Source organism: Furipterus horrens, unplaced genomic scaffold (genome assembly GCF_987537825.1).
Source record: "Furipterus horrens unplaced genomic scaffold, mFurHor1.1.pri manual_scaffold_1, whole genome shotgun sequence".
In the NCBI taxonomy this organism is placed as follows: domain Eukaryota; kingdom Metazoa; phylum Chordata; class Mammalia; order Chiroptera; family Furipteridae; genus Furipterus; species Furipterus horrens.
The window spans coordinates 167,443,935-167,466,136 of record NW_028327171.1 but is presented as its reverse complement, the minus strand read 5'-3'; the positions used below and the strand labels follow the sequence as shown (position 1 = coordinate 167,466,136).

The window sequence follows — 22,202 nt, the reverse complement described above, 5'->3', positions numbered from 1 at the left end:
CTTTGAACTGGTCCCCCTGACTCCTCCCTTCCTCCAGGCACAAACCTAAGATAAGGTAGATATTGTTATCCTGTGGGTGGGGCAACGAAGCTTGGAGGTGTTTAGTAACTTCCATCTAACCTCACAGTCAGCGGGGTAGCCCAGAATTGGACTGTCACCCAGCACAATTTTTAATCAGGGTCCCCGAGAGACGTGTGACTGCCCCCAAGCAGGCTCATAATGGAGAACGACTCTGATGTTGGTTCCCTGTTTACTTAACAAAGAGGCCCAGCACAGCGGAAGGGAAGGCAGAGGAGGGGGACCAGCCAGGGCAGCCCTCAGCCACTCCTCTCTGCTTCCTCAAGCAGCTCATCCATAGCCAGATTCGCATGCCCGCTCAGGAAACAAACAAACGTGGCTGTACACACACATACCACCACAGCAATGCCGACAGAAACCAAGCTTGCATTTAATCCTCAGTGCCACCCTCTTTAAGAGAGTTCAACCATTTGTGGTTCGTCATAAGCACCTTATTAAAGTGGAGCGCCTTCAAGAACATTCTTTGTGTAAAGAGTGTGGTAAGTCTAATTTGCCTAATTTTGCAAATACAGATGTAGAATAGCCCTTAAATTTGAATTTCAGATAAAGAATTTTTTTTTTGAAGCATGAATACTTTATATAACCAGAGGGCAAGGGGTGAATAAGCCACAAATTTTAAAGATGAATCCACTGAGAATAATTTTTAAAAAGGAGAGTTCTATAATCATGTGACTGCTCCATTTACATTGAAGCGCTCATGATTGAATTTTTAAATTTTATTTTATGTACAAAGACCTAGCCATTCTGTAGTACGGTAGATGTCTCGAATGACCCATTCACAGGAAGTTTACTTAGTCCAACTTAATGAAGCCTATATCCTTCGCGTACAGACAGAAACACTGGCGGCACATACTAAGGCCATACTTCCGGATCAGGCCGTGCCGGTTTGAGCAGACGCGGCAAGAACGAGAACCCTGGTCGAATTTTCTCGGATGGCTCCAGTAGAGCTGCTGGTGACCCATCTTGCTCTTTCTCCGGCAACGAGGCAAAAGGTAAAGAATTTTTTAGTAAGAGTATGTCTCATTGCAATAATCATGACATACTTACATTAAAAAAATGTCCTTTATCTGAAATTCAAATGCAATTGGAAGTCTTGTATTTTATCTGGAAAATGTAGGTAAGGTAAATTTTCTCCACCTCTTATTTTTGTTGTTTTAGAACCTCTTATAGATTGGCACCCCAATACAATTGCTTTGAAGTCTCACAGTTTAGCCCAGTTCCAGTTCTACCTGCTCCACAATATCACGGTTTGTTCTACATTTACATACAGGAAGTGGAAAAGGTGAGCCAAAGCCTGTGTTCCTCGCCCTTGGGTGGGCTTCCCAGGGCACACACGCATCATTCAGCACTGTCTGAGAATGCAAAGAGAGCTGCATATTAAACAGGGCACTTCTACCCCGAGCATAACTTTTACAGAAAGATTTTTGAGAAGAAAAGTTTTGCAGTTTTTAATTTTTTAAAGAATTTACCACATGAATATTCTGGTTTTCCATCTTGACCCATGTCAAGTTTCTGCAAGCAAACCAGTAGGAAATAAATATTTTTATATGCAGTAAAAATATTGTGCATTTGCTACTTTGGAGTTATATGGGAATCCCCAGCCTCAGCACCGCAATGCAGAACAGTAAGAAATGTCTCTGGTGAGAACTGATTATGCTAACGTCACCAGCGTGTCCAGCTGGCACTCTTCCGCCCCAGTGTTCGTGCCAGGAAGTGTGATTTCTTGATGAATTCATAGAAGCTTTTCCTTTTTTTTTCATTTTGGCTGCAAAAGAATCTACTGGCTCCCACAAGCTACTTCCTGCTGGAATTGCTTTTAAAATGTGTGATAAATCAAATGTTTTGTTTACAATCATGATACTATATAAATAGCTCCATTTTCTGTTTTAGTGAAAGTCCCTGTAACAAATACCAATCAAAATTAAGAGTTTTTAAATGATAGATGTATCTTTCCTCTTTACATTTTAAAATAGCAGTGCATTTCTCGTATGAATGACTGCAAGAGCATTCATTCATTCAAAGACTTGAGCTCTCTGACTTTAATAGCTCCCAAGGTTTTACCCAGTAGAGATTTGGACCTGTCTGTGTACATGAATGGCATACATTTTGTTCCAGTCAATAAAAAATCTCATGCAACAAACCAACATGAATCACTGAAGACCATAGCACCTAGCATCCGCCTTCAAGCTTTCCACAATGAACTCAGCAGTGAAGATGCTGGCAAACCCAGACCACAGGCAGTTGTTTGGTGGTACACACAAAAGTAAATCTGAAAAGCATAGGATATGTCTCTATTGTATTTCAGATAGAGGTTTTATCAATGTGGAGATACAAATGAGCCCAAATCTTTTTATATCTTGAGTTGGAAAATCCTGAACTATAACTGTTCAAAACTATGACTCTTACAACAACATCCAAAAACCAATTTTGCACATCCTGAAGGAAAGTTGCCAGAATTTTTTTAATTTTTTTATTTTTATTTTTTGGTAGCTAAAGGCAGTAGACTTGGCTCTAAGCAGCGAGGTTTTAAAAAAAGAAGAAGAAAGAAAAAAAAAAGAAAGAAAATGTATAAATTACTTGTAGCATCCCTTGAAGATGGTTTCAGAATACATTTGGAAGTGAAACTCATAGAAGAGAAGAAAATGTAGTAAAAACACTACCAAATAGCTATGTCCAAATCTTTTGGCCAATAAAAGAGGTAAACAAGCTGAAAAGACGCTCCAATCAAATAATTCTATTAAACAACAAATTGTACTGTGCTCAGAAAGCATGGTTGAACTGGCTGAAAGACAGAAATTAATGACTCTTCATCAAACTGTTGGATAAAAGCAGGAAGAAAAGTATTTCCACCCAATACTTATAATGGTGTACATTAAACATAGTCACATGGACAGAAAACAAACAAATAAAATGGAAACCAACCATATGGGAAAACATATTTGCCAATGATATCTCAGACAGGGAACTGATCTCCAAAATATATAAAGAGCTTATATGACTCAACATCAAGAAAACAAACAACCCAATTAAAAAATGGGCAAAGGAACTGAACAAAGACTTCTCCAAAGAGGACATACAGAAGGTCCACAGACACATGAAAAAATGCTCAACATCACTAGCCATCAGAGAGATGCAAATAAAAACCACAATGAGATACTACTTTATACCAGGCAGAATGGCCATCATCAAGAAATCAACAAACAACAAGTGCTGGTGAGGATGTGGAGAAACGGGAACCCTACTGCACTGTTGGTGGGAATGCAGACTGGTGCAGCCACTATGGAAAACAGTATGGAATTACCTCAAAAACTAAAAATGGAACTGCCTTTTGAACCAGTGATTCCACTGCTAGAATTATACCTGAAAAATCCTAAAACCCTAATTCAAAAGAACGTATGCACCCCTATGTTCACAGCAGCACTGTTTACAATAGCCAAGTGCTGGAAACAGCCTAAGTGCCCATCTGTAGATGAGTGGATCAAAAAACTGTGGTACATTTACATGATGGAATACTATGTAGCAGAAATAAAGAAGGAACTCCTGCCATTTGCGACAACATGGATGGAACTAGAGAGAATTATGCTTAGTGAAATAAGACAGGCAAAGAAAGAAAAATACCATATGATATCACCTTATACAGGAAACTAAAGAACAACACGAACAAACGAACTAAATAGGACAAAGAGCAGAATAGCAGTCAATAGGGGGGAGGGGGGAGGGAGAGAAGGGGGATAAGTAAGGGAAGGGTTTAGTCAAGGAACATGTATAAATGACTCATGGACATGGACAACAGGGAGGAATATGATTGCGGGAGAAGGGGTGGGCTGGGGGGGGAGCAATGGGGGAAAAATGGGACAACTGTGATTGAAAAACCAAAAAATAAAATCAAAAACAAACAAATAAATAAATAAATAAAACTTGGTCATGAATTTTCAATAGCATATATCTTTTTTTCTGCTACCTTTAAGTATTTTTAGATTGAATTTAGTGGGGTAACATTGGTTAATAAAATTATATAGGTTTCAAGTGTACAATTCTATAATACATCATCTACGTTCAATATAACATGAGTCCAAAGTCAAATCTCTTTCCATCACCATTCACGCCCCACCCCCCTTAGCCTTTTCTACCTCCCCATCCCCATACCCTCTGGTAATCACCATTCGGTCTGTGACTACGAGTTGTTTTACGTTTGTTTGTTTGTTTGTTTGTTTTTACTTAATCCCTCACCTTTTTCACCCAGCTCAACCCTCCTCCCATCTGACAGCTGTCTGTTCTCTCAACAGCATATATCTTAACAAGAGGTACAGAACTGTCAGGAAGCCTGAAGGTCAGCAGAGCTGGGCTGGAGAGTCAGACTTGGGAGTCATCAGCAGACACCTGTGAGTCGAATCCATGAACAACATAAGATTGTTCAGGGAGGGAAAGTTTACCAATCAGAAAAATAAGCTGAAAATGGAATCCCATGGAACACTTTTCTTTTTGCTTTCTCAGAAAACAAAGACAGCAAGTGGTCATGTTGCCAACTTTCCTTTTTCTATTTTTATTTCCAATGCCTTAGAAATACACATCCATAAACATGGAAGGTGCAAGAATTTTTAAATTTGTATTTCAAAGTCAGCTATCAATGAATTTCAAACACATACTGGGGAAAAGAGAAAGAGAATGCAGTAATCAGGGATAAGAAGTTTGAAACTCCAAAGAAGGAAATACTTAAAAAAAAAAAAACATGTACAGGCACTACATGAAAACAGGGAATGAGTTAGTGTTAGCTAGAGAAGAGTTAGAGGAAACCAAATGATGGAAGCTGAGGGTGAAGGGGTCTGTGGGAGTGAATGGTTAACGGGTAGAATGCTACAGAGGTCATGTAACATCACAACCTAAAAATATTACCTGGATTCAGCAATAACCAGCTCACAGGTAACCTCTGCCAGAGCAGCTTCTCTGGAAAGTGGGAATACTATGGGTTCTTAGATGTACATATTTATTTTTGCAAAATAAATTTAGGCAAAAGTAGGTTTACAGTTGTGGGTGCACAACAGTTTATTTCGTATTATTATTTATTAATTATTGTATTATTTGTTTGTTATGTAAAGCCATTTTTGTCCACCCCTGTACATTTTTACTTGAATATTCATAGTAGTTGAGCTTATATCAGCCAAATACTGGAAATAATTCAATGTCTATCAACAGATGTTTGGATAAACCAATTCTATATTTCCATACAATGGAATATGACTCAGAAATGAAAATATATAAGTTGTTGATACATACATTAGGAAATCTCAAAACAATTATGCTGAGTGAAAAAAGCCATCCAAAACACTTTTCTTTTTATTGAATGAGTCCACTTACATAAAATTCTAGAAAATGCAAACTAATCTGTAGTGACAAAAGCAGATCACCTGGCTGCCATAGCTCAGTGGATTGAATGCCAGCCTGTGAGCCAAGTGTCGCTGGTTCGATTCCCAGTCAGGGCACATGCCCGGGTTGCATGCCAGGTCCCCAGTTGGGGGCGCATGAGAGGCAACCACACATTGGTGTTTCTCTCCTTCTCTTTCTTCCTTCCCCTATCTCTAAAAACAAATAAATAAAATCTTTAAAAAAAATTTTTTTTGACAAATAAATAAAGCAGATCAGCTGCTGCTTGGGGATGCAGTGGGAAGGGGCTGGTGGCAGAGAAAGAGGCACTTGAGAATTTAGGGGTAATGGACAGTTTGCTAATTTGATTGTAGTGATAGTTTCATAAGTGTACACATAAGCCTCAACTTACCAAATTGTATAATTTAGCTATTTGTACTTTATTGTATAAACTTCTACTTCAATAAAGCTGTTTTTGATGAACACATAAATAAAAGTGAGAATTTCACCTCCTCAACTGAAGTAAAAACATAAGATATATGGAGTTTATAAAATATCTTATTTAATTAGAAACAATAAGCCCACTATTAAGGGAAAAGAACTCTAATTTACCTATGGCACTGGGAAAAAAACTGACTTTCAGATCACAGACCAGGAAAATCCCCAACCTCTGTAAGTCTGACTACACTTATGGTTCAGAAATGGCAGCTACTTCACGTCCTCCCCTGAGGCTCATAACCCAGAACCCAAGGTCTGAAGAAACAGAGAAAATTCCTTAACAATATGTAGATCCATGAATATACCCATAGCCCACTGAGCTGTCCCTACCACTTCCACCTCCTAATAGAGTAGAAACCAGAACTAAAGAGAAAAGAACCCAGTCCACAAGGAGTAAAGATACATTATTTCTGGGGTCTCTGGTTGGCTCTGCTTGATATGCCCACATCTGATACTCTTCAGGTCATTACAAAATATGAGGAAGTCATTGGCTGTGGCTGAACCCAGACTCATGTACACATAGAACTTCAGCATCCAGCACTGCATACTCAGCATGGACATAAACATGCATTTTTATCTCAGTTATCAGCCTCCCCAGTTACCAGCGTCCCCAGGGCCATGTTGAGCTGGATCCTCTGTATCTAAGATGGCAAGGCATTGGGGACAAAAAGACCACCCTGATATGCTTTCTCCTAAGATACCTCAAGCAGAAGTTGGATTTGTAGAATATTTAACAGAGGTCTTCAAAATAGTTCAGGCAAATGGAACAGGTTAATTCTTTACTGAGTTTTCTATTACTGCTCATACAGGGTTGAATAGTGTCAAACATCCATGTCCACCTGGAACTCAGAATGTGACCTAATTTGGAAATAGTATCATTGCAGATGTAATTAGTTAAGATGAGGTCATACTGAACTAGGATGGACTCTCAATCCAATATGATTGGTGTCCTCATAAGAAAAGGAGAACATACACAGGAAGAGACACAGAGGAAAGAAGGCCATGCATGATACGAAGGAGGCAAAGACTGGAGTGAGTGATGCAAGCCAATGAGCACCAACGATTGCCAGCAATCACCAGAAGCTAGAAAGAGACAAGGGTCTTTCCCTGGAGCCTTTAGAGGAAGCACAGCCCTGCTGACACCGGGATTTTTCACTACTAACATTCAGAATTGTGAGACAAGGAATATCTCTTGTCTTGAGCCACCAGTTTGTGGCATTTTGTTATGCAGCTGTAGGAAACTAATACTGTACATGGTCACAAAGACATTCACAGGCCCATGTGCAGTACTGGCTCCAACTCAGCACTGGATTTTCACAGATTCACTTATTCCATGAAGCTGAAAGCACTCTGAACGGATAACAAGCTTTTTGTCAGTCTCCATGACCAAGGGGGAGGCACCTTAGACAGATGCTGTGTCCACACATCATAGAGTAGAGTCTGGCTCCTCAGAGGAGTCCCCACAAGAGGGGCAGGTCAGTGCTTTCCGAAGTTCAGCCATGGATGCTCTACATTAAGATCCGTTCTGCCGTCATCCAAACTGAAGACTACAAGCTGCATCGGACAGGATCTGGGCTCACTGATGCCCTTTTATTGGACAGATGAGATCACATCTTCCAATTACATCCTGCCACACCCATCTCACCTGAATTTCCATTCAAAGGCCAAACAAAATAAAGGCAGGGAATCCACCAACCTATGTAGGACTGCAGGATTTTTGGATGGCAAATCTGCAGGTTCCACATTTATTCAACCACCAAATAAAATTTTACTTGGCACCTACTTTGTGTAGGAAGTATGTAAGGAGATAAAGTTTTAACTGATGAACAAGAAAGACTTGAATCATGCAATGGTAGTTAGTACTACTTTTCAGAAGTTAAGTAGTATTTCCATTATTCATATACTGTTTCTTTCTTAGCATGACCAAAAACTACCAAAAAAGGAAATGTGTATACATTTAAAATTTCATAGCATATACCAATATACAAAGGTTTTTTTAAGAAGGACAGACAATATTTTCCTTACATAAAAGTGAAAAAGTACATTATTTATTTATTTATTTAATTTTATTTTTTATAATTCTTTTCCCACTCTCATTGCCTACTTAGTTTGCCTTTGTTTCAATTCCCTAGCTTCTGTTGTTGGTTGTTGTGATACAGTTTTCGTTTTAATGTTCATAGTTTTGATCCTCTTTCTCCTAAACAAGTCCCTTTAACATTTCATATAACAATGGTTTGGGACTTCCGGCCAAGATGGAGGCTTAGACGGACACGCTAGGTCTCCCTCTACAACTAGAGAGGAAAACAACTACTTCAAAACAAAGGATAACTAGAAATTCCAGAAAATAAAACTACACGGAAGCCCAACATATGAAGTTATAAACCAGCGGTGCCATTTGGGCAGGTAAGAGTTAAAGAGGGCAGTGCTGTTTGCGGTCGCACCTGGAGCGGTGGGGCAGCGAGGAATCCGCCGGTCAAGCCCCTGGCGGTGCGCGACTCGGGCGCTGGGGAGAGCGGCCGCCGCATCGCCTTGAACAGTGAGGCCCAAGGGGGCGGGAGGACGGATCCCGGTCTCCTAGCTGAATAACTGTGTGAATCCATCTTGGACCCCCGCCCCCAAAGAAAGCACCACAGGGCTGCGAAATAGGTCGCGGACAGGCGCCAGTCGCTGAATTGTGACGCGTACACAGGCACTGCCCCCGACAGCCGGCCCAAGAAAACAAAACGCATCTGTCAAAATGAGGCAGACAACTATAGAAATCCCGGTGACACAACTCACCAGGCAGCAGATAGAGAACCTGACAGATGAACAGATAAGAAACCTGTCAGAGGCTCAGTTCTGGGCCATTGTTATCAGGTGGCTTACAGAATTCACAAAAGAGCAGGAAAAAGATATGAAAGAAGCGAAAAACTTTCATAACGAAAGGAACAAAACCACATACGAGACAGATGGTGAGGAATCCAGAGTCCATTTCAACAAACTGGAATATGGAGAAGGAACAAGCAGTCAACCAATGCAGCGAGAGGAAATGGCAAGCAACGATGAGAGGATCAGAAACCTCTGGGACAGCTATAAAAGGCCCAACATAAGAATCATTGGTTTGCCAGAGAATGAGGAAGATGAACTAGAACTTGAAAAATTGAGTGAAAATATAATAAAGGAGAACTTCCCAGACTTGGGGAAGGGAATAGACTTGCAGATCCAGGAAGCAAGGAGAGTTCCCAAGAGACTGGACCCAGGGAGAACCACTCCAAGACACATTATAATCAAAATGTCAAAAATTAAAGATAAAGAGAGAATCTTAAAAGCAGCAAGAGAGAAGAAAAGAATTATGTACAAAGGGGTCCCAATTAGACTATCAGCTGACTTCTCAAGGGAAACCCTACAGGCAAGAAGGGACTGGCAAGAAATATTCAAAGTAATGAAAATCCAAAACCTACAACCACGAATACTCTATCCAGCGAAATTGTCATTCAGAATAGAAGGACAGAGAAAGTGTTTCCAGGACATAATAAAACTGAAAGAGTTCATTAGATCCAAACCACTGTTATATGAGATGTTAAAGGGACTGGTTTAAAAAAACAGAAGCTAGGAAGATGAAACAAAGGCAAACTAAATAGGCAACAAGAGTGGAAAAGGAACTGTGGGTAGGGAAGCATATTGGGGGGAGGTCAACAGGGAGGGGGAATGGGGAAAGGGAGGGAGATGATATAGGAATTGGGGATCAAGTTAGGAGGGAATGGAATAGACGGAGAGAGGTTGGGAGGAACTGTATGCACACAACTAATGGACATAATCTAAAAGGGGGGGACAACTGGAGGGAGGGGGGCCACCGGGTGGAGGGGAGCAGAGGGAAGGGAAATTGGCACAAATGTAATATTTTAATCAATAAAACACATTAAATCTGAAAAAAAAAAAAAACAAAAAAAAAAAAAAACAATGGTTTGGATGTGATGAACTCCTTCAGTTTTACTTTGTCCTGGAAGCACTTTCTCTGACCTTCTATTCTGAATGACAGCTTCACTGGATGGAGTAATCGTGGTTGTAGGTTTTTGCTTTCCATTACTTTGTATATTTCTTGCTTGCAGTTTCTTTTGAGAAATCCGCTGATAGTCTTATTGGGACCCCTTTGTACATAATTCTCTTCTTCTCTCTTGCTGCTTTTAAGATTCTCTTTATCCTTAATTTTTGACATTTTGATTATAATGTGTCTTGGTGTGGTTCTCCCTGGGTCCAGTTTTTTTGGAACTCTCTGTGCTTCCTAGACCTGTAAGTCTATTTCATTCCCCAAGTTAGGGAAATTCTGCTTCATTATTTTTCACATAATTTTTCAATTTCTAGTTCTTCTTCTTCACCTTCTGGCAACCCTATGATTCGAATGTTGGCCCACTTATAGCTGTCCCATAGGTTTATGAGCCTCTCCTCATTTTCCTCACTTTTCGTTTCCTCTTTCTGCACTGGTTGACTGTTCCTTCCCTATGTTCCAGCTTGTTGATTTGATCCCTGGTTTTATTTCCCTCACCACTAGTTTCATATGTGTTTTTATTCATTTCAGCAGGACTACCTTCATTCCTTCCCCATCTTGTTTAAGATCTGCTGTTATCCACCACCACCACACCACACCACCACCACCACCACACACACCACCACACCAAAAAAAAAAAAAAAAAAAAAAAAAAAAAAAAAGATCTGCTGTTAGGTCTGTAAGCATTTTTATAATCAAAGTTCTGAACTGCGCCTCAGAAAGATTTCCTATCTGCTGCTTCATTAGATTAGATATTTGCTGTCTGGTCAGCTGCATCACTGGGATCTCTATCATGATCTGTGCCATCCTGACAGTCACACCTGTCACACCTCCTACACTATACGGAGCGGAGCCCCATGCACTCATCAAAATTGGGCAACCCTTCTCACCATGCTGTGGCATTTTCCGTGGGGGTGGGGGTCCAAGATGGATTTTTGGCATTCACTCTCTGCTGAAAGACTAGGAGCCTCCTCCTCCATCCCCACCCCCTCCGGGCCTCAGAGTCCAAGGCAATAAGGGTCTATCTTCCCAAGCATTAGAATCACAAGCTGATGGGTCTGGTCTGCAGCTGGGGGTGCTCCCAGGCACATCTCACCTCCCCTTAAATACAGGTGTCTGTGTTTACCGCCATCCTGCCATCATCGCCACTGCTGCTGCTGCGACAAGCACAGCTTGACCTCTGCACCCCAGCTTCGCCCCTCCTACCTGTCTGGATCAGCACCACTTATTTATATCTTCATACGCTGGACTTCCATTTATTTTCTGGAACTTCTGGTTATTTCTGGTTTTGTGGTAGTTGTATTCTTTCTTAGTTGCGGAAGGAGATGGAGCGTGTCAGTCTAGGCCTCCATCTTGGCCGGAATGTCCTGTGTTTGTTTGCCTCTGTGTCCTAGGCAAAGCCATCGCTCCTACCTCAACATTAATTATGTATAACAAATTCTTTCTAAAGGTCTGTTTGTATTACCTAGTCAAAGAAATTTATGGGTCACTTTTTCCTAATCCATATTCACTGAGTCAAAATAACCAATTCACAATTTATGTATTCCTGGATAAATGGAGGCTTCTCAAGAGCAGGGAATTCATCATCTGGATGAGATAATAATCAAATGTACAGAACACATATGACCCTCTGCTGTTCTCTCACCTTTCCCTGCTTCTGTTTACTTCCTTCATGGGAAATCTGATCTGATCTCTCAAACTCAGGACCTCCTGTGTGTGTTCTTGTAACTGAGCAAGTCCTTCACATCATATATAAAAATACAGGCTTTCTCTTGAGGCATTTTGTTTGTGTCCACTGGCATTTCTGGGTTGCAGTCCACTCTGGCATCCAATCAAAGATATCTGAGGCAAAAAGAAAATGCTCAGGGAACTCACCACTATGCCACTCTTCAGAGAGAGAAGTCCCAAGCCAGTCTGCTTTCTCTCCACATTTCAGAGTCTTTTTCTGTTTGTTTTATATAGAATGTGCAGGGTTTATACTTGTATTTAGTGGGAAAAATAGGGAGAATTAAGTCCATTCATCCAGAAATAGAACTCTATAGTTGTCTTTTTAGCAGCATTGTCTCTTAGGTAAACTGGGTAGTTACAATTTCACAACAGCCATATGTATCAAAAGCAAACGTGCACCAACCAGAAACTCATTTAGAGAAAGCACACTATTTCCTGAGAGATGCTTCCAGGGACATGGCAACCAGTGAGCCATATGTTGTTTATTTGTTAATCGCTTGCCAACTCTCGCTTTATTGATAATATCACTTCTGAGTTTCACAGCAGTCCACATGCCTCAGCTGTGACAGTTTGCTTCCTTGCTGTTCAGTACTTATCACGGTGATATTGACTCCTTGTTCTCTTCTCCATCTGTTACAGAGAAATAACACCCCATGTTTTCACAATTGTATTCATGTTATCCTATGTCCTGTCCTCTGTACCTGCATACCTTGATTTTTTCATGTTTCTGTACCTGTAACTTTCCCATTTACCCACATCTTGGTAGATGATCTCATGATCTCAGTTTAGTTTAAGCCACAGGTTATGCGTTTTCCCTGCACCCTGTGTGTGGGAAATTTTATTTTTGTGTTCAGTTTTGCCATCTTCCTCACAATGACATTCCAAGACCTAGCATGAAGTCTGCAACCCACCCAACTGCCAAACATGTTTGATAAGTAGACCTATTAGCAGTGTCATCTGTAAGATATAAACTTCAAATGCAAACCCAGATTGTGGTCCTTCTTCATTCCAATGTTTTGTCAACATTATATGATCTATCTGAATACTTAGAAAAATCTTCACTTGCCTTTCAAGACACATTCCACATTCCCTTTTTTCCTCATTGGTCACTCCTGCATAGCTTCTTTGGCTGATTACTCCCTTATCCCTGAACTCTTGTTGGAGGATGGCAGGGCTTAAACCTTGATCCTCTTTAACATTCATTTCCTTGATGCCCTCCAATCTCACAGCTTTAAGTATCATCTGTGTATTAATGGTTCCCAAATTTATATCTCCAGCTCAGACTGCTCTTCCACACTCCAGAGTCATATATCCAGTTTCCTACTTAACATCTCCAAATGGATTTCAAATAGACATGTCAAACTCAACATGTCTGAAATTGAACTTTTCACTTCCTATCTCTAGCCTTCCCCATCATAGCAAATAACTTTACAGTCCTTCCAATTGCCCAGACCCCAAAGCCTTAGAAGATTCCTTGACTCCTCTTTCTTACAAAATCCCACATTCAATTCATTCAATCTGGTTGTACCTCCAAAAAGCATTCTACTTCTTCTCTCCATCTCCACTGCTGTCACTCTGATCCAAGCCACCATCATCTTTTACCTGGCTTACTGCAATAGCTTCCTAATAGGCTTTCTTTCTCCACCATTACATCTTCTCCCCCATAGCATCCTCTCAACAATGATGTGATGTTTTAAAAATGTAAGTCAGGTTATGCCATTTCTCTGCTCAAAACCCTTAAGTGACTTCCTACTTCATTCAGATTAAAAGTCAAGGCCTTTATCACAGCTGTCTAGTCCCAATCTGTCCTCATTTTCTAAATTCCTCCCCTAATCTTTCTCTTAGTTGCTTCACTCTTGTGACAATAACCTCATTACTGCTCTTTGAGAAATCTATATATGCACTAACCCAAGACCTTTGCACTGGTGGTTCTTGCCAGGATATTCTTATCATAAATATATGCTTGATTAACTCCCTTGCCTCTTTGCTTAAATCACTTTCCCAGTGAACCATATTTTGACGGATATATGTTACAAATTTCACTGCCCCCACCTGCACTCTTTATCTCCTACTGAGCTCTACTTGTTTTGGTTGGTTTTTTTTTTTTTCCCACAATACATATTACTTTCAAACATTACATGTAACCTATTTTTTTTTTATGTCTATTCCCTTTTATGTATTTCCTCTGTTAAAATGTAAGCTCTAGGAAAACAGGAATCTTCTGTTTTTCTCATTGAAGGATACTAAGCACCAAAAGGGGTTCCTAAGCATTCAGTAAATATTTTTTGGGTAAAGGAATTAATCTAACAGTAATGCCTCAACTATTTTGAAGATATTTATCTTGAAATATCAGTTATTAAGAAAAATATCACAGAAGTGAGATCATGTAGCAAATAAATTTAAAAGGTTTTATATAACTAAAATGAAGGTCTTTAAATACTAAAACTCTAAAATTCATATACTTTACTCAGAAGAGAAATTCTTAGGAGCAATAATCATGCACTCATATTATACATACATCTGGAGATAGGACAAACACCTAGCAAGCAAGGAGTAACAGCTCTAATGAGCAGAGAAGAGTTAAAAAACACAGGGGATGTTTGGTGTTGAAACAGATAGTCCACAGACTTCAAAATTACCATATTACAACACGGAATACTAATCTTTGTTCAGTACACTGAGCCTCAATCATCAAATAAAGGAAAAATTATATCCAGTACGCTTTAGAAAAGCAGTCAAATTAAATACCACTTACAAATACCATTAAAGTATGATGTCTACTAGAATTACTAAATTATGCCAAATTTAGAAGATTAATTGTGATAAATCTGTATGAAATTAACTTCTCTTTGATGCTGGATAACTAAAGACACACTGTAAATAACTATACTGTTTGGCTCTCAGACATTTGTTTGCTGTGTATCCAGAAATTAATCTTGTGTTCTAAAACAGAGCAGCCTGACAAATTTAAGATTTTAGCAGGTTTTCAGCACTCTGAGTAACTTGAGGTTTTTATAATTTCAAAACCATGCACAGAAAATCTTTAACTGGCCAAAATGCTTGGGAAATTGTATGTCCCAGGTAAGTGTGGTAGGATTAGAGCTTGGTTAGAAGGAATACATCTGGACCATGTGACTCAAAAAAGCCACTAGGCAAATATCCTTATTGTGTGTATTTCATCTTGATTTCCTTTGGGTTAAGGCTTTGACATCTCTAGAAACCCTTTATTAAAATACAAACATTTCCACAAGGGATAGCACATTCAACTCTTTAACACATTAGCTCAAATTACTGTATCAATGGTTAGGAAGTTTATGACTGTAAAGCTCTGAGGAAACAGATGTCAAATAGAGAAGTACAGGGCAGTGCCCTCCTGGCCTGTCTCTGTCCACCCCCAGGTGTGGGCCGAGGTACCTGTCCTGCTTGCGCTATTCAAGAGATTGGCCTTTGAGAGACATACAAGACTGGGTTCAGGGAAGCAACATCAACCCAAAGAGACTGGACAGAGACAGAGAGACTAGACACAATCAACTAGGGATATCTGGCCAAAGCAAATGGACTAACAGTGGCTCTGTACCTGGGCCCTGGAAGCTCACTCAGAATGGAAAGAGCAGTGTTAATGTAAGAGTAAGAGTAGACTGCCACCCTCGCAATGCCAGACACTCAAGTATCCAAAGAGCATGCAGGTAGGAGAGGCAGAGTGAAGTAAAAGAGTGGAGGGATGCAAGAGGGGGACTGGAGCACACAGGTTGCCAGGGTTCTGCAGCCACTGATCATCCCTATGGTCATGTTCAGGCTTCTTACTACTTTTGGAAAGATCTTACTCAATTTTAACTTGACATTTCCCAAAGTTTTATCATGAGTCTTTTTTTTTGCCTTACACTATCTATTTATATTCCAAAGAATATACTTGAAATAGTGTTATAGTGAAAAGGAAATGGCGTTTCATCCCACGTTGGTCCCTGGCATTTAATAGCTGTGTGACCCTGGACAAATAATTTAACTTTTCCAAACCTCAGATAGCTTATTTGTAAAGTGTAAATAAGAGCAGCTACCTTATTGTCTTGGTGAAAAGTTATTTCAAGAACTTCTGGTCAAGATGGAGGCACAGATTAATGTGGATGCCTCCTCACACAACTGCAGCAAAAATTTAAACTAAACTACAAAACACTAGCACCCAGAATTGTCAGAAAATTGAGTTGGATGGAAGTCTGACAACCAAGGAATTAAAGAAGTCACATTCATTCAGACAGGTAGGAGGGGTGGAGACATGGAATGACACCCACATGTTGTGGATAAAAATCAGGAGGCTATACCACAGGATTGAGGGATCCCAGCTCCACACCAGACCACCCAGCCCAGGGTTCCAGTGACTGAAGATAAGTCCCCATAACTTCTGGCTGTAAAAACAAGTGGAGGTTGGGGCAGCAGAAGAAACTGGGGGATTCTCAGGCACCTCATCTTAAAGGCTCCAATGGATTTAGGACTTACACAAACTCACTCCCTCTGGGCTCCAGCATGGGGCCAGAAGCTGGAAGGGCACCAGTGGCATATGGGTAGAAATTGAAGTGTCTGGCATCAGGGCTAGTTCTGGAGGATAGCTTCCAGAGGCCAGGCAGCAGCCATTGTCTCTTTTCTGAGCCATCCCACACACAGAACCACAGAGCACGAACTGTAGCTGAGACTCCATCAACTTGGTTCACATGGGTTGCTCCAGCCTGGCAAATACCTAAGGCTCTGCCCCATCCATCTTATGGGTTCACTTTATACAATAGGCCACACTACTAAGGCAGGGGGTCAAAGCAGCTCTACTTAATACTTAGAAACAAACAGGAAGGCTGCCAAGTTGAGGAGACAAAGAAATATGGTTCAAATGAAAGAACAAAACAAAACCCCAGAAAAATAACTAAACAAAATGGAGATAAGCACTCTATCAGATGCAGAGTTCAATACACCAGTTATTAGGATGCTCAAGGGACTCCTTGGGTACTTCAACAGCATAAAAAAGACCCAGGCAGAAATAAAGGTTACGCTAAGTGAAATGAATAAAAATTTACAGGGAACCAACAGTGGAGTGGATGAAGCCAAGAATCAAATCAATGATATGGAATATAAGTGAGAAAAAAAAAATTCAATAAGAACAGCAAGAAGAAAAAAGAAGAAAAAAAAAATGAAGATAGGATAGGGAGCCTCTGGAACAACTTCAAACATACCAACATGCAAATCATAGGAGTACTGGAAGGAGAAGAGAAAGAACAAGAAATTTAAAATATATTTGAAAAAATAATGAAAGAAAATGTCCCTAAATTGGTGAAGGAAATAGACATACAAGTTCAGGAAGCACAGAGAGTTCCAAACAAGATGGACCCAAAGAGGCTCACACCAAGAAACATCATAATTAAAATGCCAAAGGTTAAAGATAAAGAGATAATCTTAAAAGCATCAAGAGAAAAGTAGATAGTTACGTACAAAGGAGTTCTCATAAAACTACCAGCTGATTTCTCAAAAGAAACTTTGTAGGCTAGAAGGGACTGGCAAGAAGTATTCAATGAGATGAAAAGCAAGGCCCTACAACATAGATTACTTTATCTAGCAAAGCTATCATTTAGAATCAAAGGGCAAATAAAGTGCTTTCCAGACAAGATAATGCTAAAGGACTTCATCACCACCAAGCCATTATTATATGAAATGTTAAAGGGACTTATTTAAGAAAAAGAAGAAGATAAAAACTATGAACATTAACTGGCAATAAATTCACAACTATCAACACTTGAATCTAAAAACAAACTAAGCAAACATGCACAACATAAACAGAATCATAGATATGGAAATTCTTTGGAAGGGTTGTCAGTTGGGCAGAGGAATTAGGGAAAAGGTGAAGTGATTAAGAACAAATTGGTAGATACAAAATAGACAGGAGAATGTTAAGAACTGTATATTTTTCTCCCTACCTTATCCCTCTAGAATTTGGCATTTTGAAGAAGTAAATAATGACATAAGTTTCTTTGCATAAACCTAATAAGACCACTTGTTAATAGAGGTTTTGTTAACCAAGACTTTGATTGAAATGTCCTGCCTAAAGGAAACATGCCTGGGCTTTGGTTGTTACCAAAAAGCCCTAAGGAATTGGGATTGACTTTCGAAGGTAATAAAAGCCCATGAGAAAAAAAGGCCTGGTACCTTGCGGTTCATAGCAACTTTTCCAGGGAAGGAAAAAAGGTTGCTTTCCTTAAAGATGGCTAGAAGGAACCTTAAAGCACAATGGAAAACCTGAAGGACTTGGAAAAGACAGGTGTTTAAAGGCAAGGCTGAATGGTGGCTATGTGGCTCAGCTTCTGTTCCCTGAAGGGTAGACTGAAGGTCACCCTAAAGGTTCCTTGTGTAAGTTCCAGCAAAGCAGACTTAAAGATTATATGTGATCATTTGCTGCTCTTGTGTTTATGCAAATGAACAGGATAAATTAAAACTGCACTTAATTCAGTCCCTTTAATGACAAGGAGGGTAATCTTAAGGAGAAAAATCATGATTCAAGGAAAATCACAATGCTCAGTGATAGACTATAAACTAGTTCAGCTAACTGTCTTTAAAATTTATTTTCATTTAAAATTTGTTTTCATTTGAAAGTTAAACGGGTCTGTGACATCATCAAAGACACTTAATTTACAGACAAGAAGAATGTCAAATGCCTTCCAACTGGATGTCTTCCCAGTAAGACAGCCTCGCAGATTTAGAGACTGGTTTGTGGGTTATGTGGCATAAATTAACATGTGTGTTCTGTTTTCATAGGGCATAAACCTATGATCTCATTACCTGAGTGATTGTCTGTACGTATAGGCCTCACTTAATCCTATCTGCATCGCTGCTTCCTGAGATTCAACAGTTTGGCTGAACTAAGTGGTTGGGTTGGTGAAGTATGGGGTGGTCTGTGGGCTTCACTTTAAAACTGGTTTCTCTTTTCTATCCTAATGGCTTGGACAGAAAGGGCCCAGAGGTCTGAGAGGAGGGGAAACCTAAAATACTCCCCTCAGCCCAAACTAAGTATAGTGGATAAAAGTGCTTTGGACAGGTATGACATGTCTTGCACACCTTCTTCCAAAAAATCCTTTTTTTTTTTCTTAACGTTGGACATTGAAAAATTAATGCCTGCCTTTTGTCATCTAGTGGTTATGGTTTTAATGATGCCTTTTAACCCTGTTGCCAAATCTGTTGCCCCCAGAATACAAGGATGCCAGCTTGTTAAACTGAGCATGCCATTGCCCAGGGATAGCCAAGTGACCTGGAGTCTGCAAGATCCTTCCCCATGTGGGAAAAAAAGGATTAAAAAAGAACAGTATAGTAAATGGAGTAGCCAAAGAATATGGACATGAACTAAGGTCAGGGATTATCAAAGGGAATGTGGGGTGCCAGGTGGAGGGCAAAGGTGGAGAAATTGGGACAGCTGTAATAGCATAATCAATAAAATATATTTTTTTAAAGTTATTTCATGATATGTGTCCAAAGCTTATCTCTTCACACACATTAACTAAATCTCTATTCTAAGGAAGGAAGTTACAGTATTCCCTCACTTATCGTGGGTATTACGTTCCAGACCCCCTCACAAAGTAGAAACCTTACATTTATTCTACATTCTTAAACCTATGTAACTTTTACAACATACGTATACAGTACCACAAAATCCTGTGATATAGTGAAAAATCCGCGATAAATAATTAAATGTAATATTTTTTAAAATCCCGTGATACAGTGAGGTCATGATAAATGAACTGCGATATAATGAAGGACTACTGTATATATATATATATTACTTTATCTAGCAAAGCTATCATTTAGAATCAAAGGGCAGATAAAGTGTTTCCCAGACAAAGTAAAGCTAAAGGAGTTCATCATCACGAAGCCATTCATATATGAAATATTAAAGGGACTTATTCAAGAAAAAGTCCTGTATTATATCAATACTGCTATATATATACAGACATATATATATATGCAACGAACATTTTTAAATGTCTTTGTTGTCCAACAACAAGGAAAAAGTTAAGCCATATGATCCATATGATTTGAGCAAATAAAACTATATTTACAAGGAATTTTTAATAAACTAGAAAAATGATCATCCTCTAATGTTAGTTTTAAGAGGCACGAAGTCTTAGTATGAGCTAAAACAGAAAAAAAATACTCAGAAAAAATACTGTAGAAAAATGCATTAAAATTTTATGGCCACTTATGTCCATGATAGGGTTTGTACAAACATAAAAATTATATACCAAAAATTGTTTGGTTTGGCTCCAATTAAAACAAAATTTAAATCATAGTTCATTGCCTTTCATAAGCTCTTGTCATTTTCTTCTGGGAATGAGAAAGACATGTCAATACACATCAATTTGTAACACTCTCAGAAAGAAGCAGGGGGTGTATGCATACTGTCAGCTCTCAGCTGCAAGCCAGCAACAGCCCTCACAAACCCAGGGAAGAGAAAGGAATGTGGTGGTAGCAACCACATCATGTGTCATGCCAAGAAGTCATGCTGCTGTCTCTTATAAATGTTTTAGCACCTAAACATCAGTGAGCTTTTCTAAAAATGTTTTTATTTTCACCTATAATTGCCTCCATTATTCATTTTTCATTTTAAAAAGTCTTTTTTTAATTCCTCCAATATAAATCCTATGAGATAAAACTCCTATCAATAAAGTTTCTTCTATATAATTACAGAAATAAGTAGATTTCACCACATAAAATCAATTTAATGTCTGGGTTGCTTATCCATATTCAAAAGAAATAGATTCAAATGCTATTCTAGTTGTAGAGTCATTCTTATGTGGCATAATTTGAACTGCAAAACTCTTTACAGGCAGATAAAAATCAACAGTGGGTGATAAATTTTTTTAAATAAATAAATAAAAGAAAATCAAGATTAATACAACTAAAATGGGAAGACGTTCCCTTTTAGACTTCCTGTCAAGACGGAGGCATAGGTTGACAAGCTTCACCTCCTTGCACAACCATAAGAAAGATCACAACTAACCTCAAAGCAAAAAACATCCAGAACTCCCAGAAAATTGAAGTGTATGGAAGTCCAACAACCAAGGATTTAAATAAGCCATATTCATCTGGAAGGTGTGATGGGTGGAGATGGAGAGCTGGGGTGGAGAGGACCTGGTGTGGCAGTGGGTGGGAAGCAGCTAGGTGGCAACAGCAAGGGGGCAGTGGGGGTGGCTGGCGGAATGGTTCATCCCATATTCACGTGCAGGGGATAATCAGGAGGGATGCCTGGGGAGCGAGTGATCCTAGCCCCAAGCCAGACCATACAGCTCAGGGTTCCAGTGCCAGGAAAATAAAGACTCATAACTTCTGGCTATAAAATCCAGTGAGGGTTGGGGCAGTGGAAGAAATTGCCAATCTCTCAGGAATCTGTTTAAAGCGTCTACAGAGTCCTAAAACATACACAAACCCACTCAATCTGGAAACTACCACCAGGGCAACAGCTAGAGGGACTCCAATCAGATATGGGAAGGGGATGAAGTAACTGGAAACCAGGCAACCACCAAGCAAGCCTCCAGGGTCCAGGCAGTGGTACTGTTCCCTGTCCAACCCCTCCCCCACACACAGCACCACAAAGCAGTGAAACGGGTTGCTCCACCCTGGCGATCACCTTGGGCTCTGCCCCATATAATATAAGTGGTGTGCTGAGACAGGGGGTCAAAGTAGCTCTACCTAATACACAGAAACAAATACAGGGAGGCTGCCAAATTGAGGAGACAAAAGAAATATGGCTCAAATTAAAGAACAGAACAAAACTTCAGAAAAAGGACTAGATGAAATGGAGATAGCCAACCTATCACATGCAGAGTTCAAGACACTTGTGATAAGGATGTTCAGAAAACTAACTGAGGATGGCAAAAACATAAGGAAAGAAATGAAGACTACACTAAGTGAACAAAATGTTAAAAATCCACAGGGAATCAACAGTGAAGGGAAGGAAGCTGGGGTTCAAATCAATGATTTGTAACATAAGGAAGAGATAAACAGTCAACCAGAACAGAATGAAGAAACAAGAATTCAAAAAAACAAAAAACAGAAAATGAGTAAAGAATCAGAAGGAGAAGAGGAAGAGCGAGAAGTGGAAAACTTATTTGAAAAAAAGAAATGAAAGAAAACTTCCCTAATTTGGTGAAGGAAATAGACATACATGTCCAGGAAGCACAGAGGGTCCCAAACAAGTTGGATCCAAAGAGGACCAAACCAAGACACATCATAATTAAAATGCCAAAGGTTAAAGATAAAGAGAGAACCTTAAAAGCAGCAAGAGAAAAGCAGAGAGTTACATAAAAAGGAGTTTTCATAAGACTATCAGCTGATTTCTCAAAAGAAACTTTGCAAGCAAGGAGGGAGTGGCAAGAGGTATTCAAAGTAATGAAAAGGAAGGACCTACAACCAAGATTACTCTTTCCAGCAAAACTGTCATTTAGAATTGAAGGGCAGATAAAATACTTCCCAGTCAAGTTAAAACTAAAGG

General features: G+C 39.6%; 1 pseudogene; it reads right to left on the bottom strand.

Moving 5' to 3' along the window:
- Positions 1–715: 715 nt before the first annotated feature.
- Positions 716–1,070, bottom strand: LOC150022234 (small ribosomal subunit protein uS14 pseudogene; annotated as a pseudogene).
- Positions 1,071–22,202: the final 21,132 nt, after the last annotated feature.